The sequence below is a fragment of the Anomaloglossus baeobatrachus genome, chromosome 2 (assembly GCF_048569485.1).
Source record: "Anomaloglossus baeobatrachus isolate aAnoBae1 chromosome 2, aAnoBae1.hap1, whole genome shotgun sequence".
In the NCBI taxonomy this organism is placed as follows: Eukaryota; Metazoa; Chordata; class Amphibia; order Anura; family Aromobatidae; genus Anomaloglossus; species Anomaloglossus baeobatrachus.
In genome coordinates this window covers 284,970,992-284,975,977 of record NC_134354.1, presented here as the reverse complement: position 1 = coordinate 284,975,977, position 4,986 = coordinate 284,970,992, and positions in this window count along the sequence as shown.

The window sequence follows — 4,986 nt, the reverse complement described above, 5'->3', positions numbered from 1 at the left end:
TTGCTTAGCGGCCATTTTACCGTAGTCTGTTTCTCACACGATACAATGCTTCACTACAACAAAATGGCTCCTTCATTAGAGACAGAAAGTTGCTTAAACCGGAGAGTGACTCAGGCGTCATAGAAAAATAGGAAAGAGGAGTTGTCATGCTGAACCTGACAGAAGGGCTGTGCTCAATATGTACAGCGACCTCGCAAGGCTGCTGCGTGTATTAGCATCCGAGCAGGGCGCCAGCTACAAGCTGCGGCGTGTGGAGAGGGCAGTGGCCTTGTGGTGCTGCCAGGAAGCAGGGGCTCATATTAAAAGCCCTTTATCGCTAACGGCTGGGCTCCTGTGCAGGTTACACATGGCAAAGCTGGAGATAAAAGGGCTTTCTAGCAACTGCAGATGTGCAGCAGAGTGAGCTCTTCACTAGTGATTTACCTGCACACGATTGTATTTCCCTGCTGGTGACTGTATGCTGGAAGGCAAGGAACCTGCCCACGTGTCCAGTGATCCTGCAGCTCTCTATATCCACCCTACACAGCCGCTCTCTATATCCTCTATACACAGCCGCTCTCTATATCCTCTATACACAGCCGCTTCCTCTGTACCCTCTCTACACAGCCACTCTCTATATCCACCCTACACAGCCGCTCTCTATATCCTCTATACACAGCCGCTCTCTATATCCTCTATACACAGCCGCTCTATATCCCCTATACACAGCCGCTCTCTATATCCTCTATACACAGCCGCTCTCTATATCCTCTATACACAGCCGCTTCCTCTGTACCCTCTCTACACAGCCGCTCTCTATATCCACCCTACACAGCCGCTCTCTATATCCTCTATACACAGCCGCTTCCTCTGTACCCTATCTACACAGCCGCTTCCTCTGTACCCTCTCTACACAGCCACTCTCTATATCCACCCTACACAGCCGCTCTCTATATCCTCTATACACAGCCGCTCTCTATATCCTCTATACACAGCCGCTCTCTATATCCTCTATACACAGCCGCTCTCTATATCCTCTATACACAGCCGCTTCCTCTGTACCCTCTCTACACAGCCACTCTCTATATCCACCCTACACAGCCGCTCTCTATATCCTCTATACACAGCCGCTCTCTATATCCTCTATACACAGCCGCTCTCTGCATCCTCTATACACAGCCGCTTCCTCTGTACCCTCTCTACACAGCCACTCTCTCTATATCCACCCTACACAGCCGCTCTCTATATCCTCTATACACAGCCGCTCTCTATATCCTCAATACACAGCCGCTCTCTATATCCTCTATACACAGCCGCTTCCTCTGTACCCTCTCTACACAGCCACTCTCTATATCCACCCTACACAGCCGCTCTCTATATCCTCTATACACAGCCGCTCTCTATATCCTCTATACACAGCCGCTCTCTATATCCTCTATACACAGCCGCTCTCTATATCCTCTATACACAGCCGCTTCCTCTGTACCCTCTCTACACAGCCACTCTCTCTATATCCACCCTACACAGCCGCTCTCTATATCCTCTATACACAGCCGCTTCCTCTGTACCCTCTCTACACAGCCACTCTCTCTATATCCACCCTACACAGCCGCTCTCTATATCCTCTATACACAGCCGCTTCCTCTGTACCCTCTCTACACAGCCACTCTCTATATCCACCCTACACAGCCGCTCTCTATATCCTCTATACACAGCCGCTCTCTATATCCTCTATACACAGCCGCTCTCTATATCCTCTATACACAGCCGCTCTCTATATCCTCTATACACAGCCGCTTCCTCTGTACCCTCTCTACACAGCCACTCTCTCTATATCCACCCTACACAGCCGCTCTCTATATCCTCTATACACAGCCGCTTCCTCTGTACCCTCTCTACACAGCCACTCTCTCTATATCCACCCTACACAGCCGCTCTCTATATCCTCTATACACAGCCGCTTCCTCTGTACCCTCTCTACACAGCCACTCTCTATATCCACCCTACACAGCCGCTCTCTATATCCTCTATACACAGCCGCTCTCTATATCCTCTATACACAGCCGCTCTCTATATCCTCTATACACAGCCGCTCTCTATATCCTCTATACACAGCCGCTTCCTCTGTACCCTCTCTACACAGCCACTCTCTCTATATCCACCCTACACAGCCGCTCTCTATATCCTCTATACACAGCCGCTTCCTCTGTACCCTCTCTACACAGCCACTCTCTCTATATCCACCCTACACAGCCGCTCTCTATATCCTCTATACACAGCCGCTTCCTCTGTACCCTCTCTACACAGCCACTCTCTATATCCACCCTACACAGCCGCTCTCTATATCCTCTATACACAGCCGCTCTCTATATCCTCTATACACAGCCGCTCTCTATATCCTCTATACACAGCCGCTTCCTCTGTACCCTCTCTACACAGCCACTCTCTCTATATCCACCCTACACAGCCGCTCTCTATATCCTCTATACACAGCCGCTTCCTCTGTACCCTCTCTACACAGCCACTCTCTCTATATCCACCCTACACAGCCGCTCTCTATATCCTCTATACACAGCCGCTCTCTATAATCTCTATACACAGCCGCTTCCTCTGTATCCTCTATACACAGCCACTCTCTCTATATCCACCCTACGCAGCCACTCTGTATCCTCTATACACAGCCACTCTCTCTATATCCTCTGTACAAAGCTGCTCTCTCTATATCCTCCACACAGCCACTCTCTATATCCTCTATACACAGCCGCTCTCTATATCCTCGCCACACAGCCGCTCTCTGTATCCTCTGTACACAGCTGCTCTCTATATATCCTCTACCCAGCCACTCTCTCTATATCCTCTACACAGCAGCTCTCTCTATAGCCTCTAACCAGCCACTCTATATCCTCCACACAGCCGCTCTCTCTATATCTTCTCTACACAGCCAAACTTTTTATATCCTGTCTACGCAACCTCTCTCTATATCCTCTGTACATAGCCGCTCTCTCTATATCCTCTCTACACAGCCAAGCTTTTTATATCCTGTCTACACAACCGCTCTCTATATCCTCTGTACACAGCTGCTCTCTATATCCTCTGTACACAGCTGCTCTCTCTATATCCTCGCCACACAGCCGCTTTCTCTATATCCTCTGTACACAGCCACTCTCTCTATATCCTCTACCCAGCCACTTTCTATATCCTCCACACAGCCACTCTCTCTATATCCTCTGTACACAGCCACTCTCTCTATATCCTCCACACAGCCACTCTCTCTATATCCTCTGTACACAGCCACTCTCTCTATATCCTCCACACAGCAACTTTCTATATCCTCCCTGCACAGCCGCTAGCTCTATATTCTCTTTATGCAGAAGCTCCCTCTATATCTTCACTATGCAGCCCTTCTCTATATCCTGTCTACACAGCCACTCTCTCTATATCCTCCCTTCACAGCCGCTAGCTCTATATCCTCTCTATGCAAACACACTATATTCTCTCTACACAGCCACTCTCTCTATATCCTCCCTTTACAGCCGCTAGCTCTATATCCTCTCTATGCAAACACTCTATATTCTCTCTACACAGCCACTCTCTTTATATCCTCCCTGCACAGCTGCTAGCTCTATATCCTCTCTATGCAGAAGCTCTCTCTATATCTTTTCTATGCAGCAGTTCTCTATATCCTCCCTGCACAGCCACTCTCTCTATATCCTCCCTGCACAGCCGCTAGCTCTATATCCTCTCTATGCAGACACTCTCTATATCCTCTCTACACAGCCACTCTCTATATATCCTCCCTATGCAGTTGTTCTCTATATCCTCTCTACACAGCCACTCTATATCCTCCCTGCACAGCCGCTAGCTCTATATCTTCTCTATGCAGGTGCTTTCTAAATCATCTCTACGCAGCTGCTCTCTATATCCTCTCTACACAGCTGCTCTCTATATATCCTCTCTATGCAGCTGTTCTCTAAATCCTCCCCATGCAGCTGCTCTCTCTATATCCTCCCTATGAATGCACTCTCTAACTGAGAGAAAAAAATCATGCCCATGTGTCCAGTGATACTGCCTACTAGCCAACAGGAAGGAAAGCTGCCCATGTGTCTAGTTATCCTGCCTGCAAACAGAGGAAGTAAACCTGCCCATGTGTCCAGCGATACTGCCTGCTGGCTGACAGGAGGGAAACTAACCACTGTCCAGTGATCCTGCCTGCTAGCTGACAGGAAGGAAACCTGCCCATGTGTCCAGTGATCCTGCCTGCTAGCTGACAGGAAGGAAACCTGCCCATGTGTCCAGTGATCCTGCCTGCTAGCTGACAGGAAGGAAACCTGCCCATGTGTCCAGTGATCCTGCCTACTAGCCAACAGGAAGGAAACCTGCCCATGTGTCTAGTGATCCTGCCTGCAAACAGAGGAAAGAAACCTGCCCATGTGTCCAGTGATCCTGCCTGCTGGCTGACAGGAAGGAAACTAACCACTGTCCAGTGATCCTGCCTGCTGGCTGACAGGAAGGAAAGCTGCCCATGTGTCCAGTGATCCCACCTGCTAGTCAACCGGCAGGGAACCTGCCCACGTGTCCAGTGATCCTGCCTGCAAACAGAGGAAGGAAACCTGCCCATGTGTCCAGTGATCCTGCCTGCTAGCTGACAGGAAGGAAACCTGCCCATGTGTCCAGTGATCCTGCCTACTAGCCAACAGGAAGGAAACCTGCCCATGTGTCTAGTGATCCTGCCTGCAAACAGAGGAAAGAAACCTGCCCATGTGTCCAGTGATCCTGCCTGCTGGCTGACAGGAAGGAAACTAACCACTGTCCAGTGATCCTGCCTGCTAGCTGACAGGAAGAAAACCTGCCCATGTGTCCAGTGATTCCACCTGCTAGTCAACCGGCAGGGAACCTGCCCACGTGTCCAGTGAGGTGTACTGTGATATCCTGAAAAAGAAGCCTCAGGCTTTGAAACGTGTAGACTCAATAAACTACTTCCTGGTTTCCTCCATTGACAGCACATAT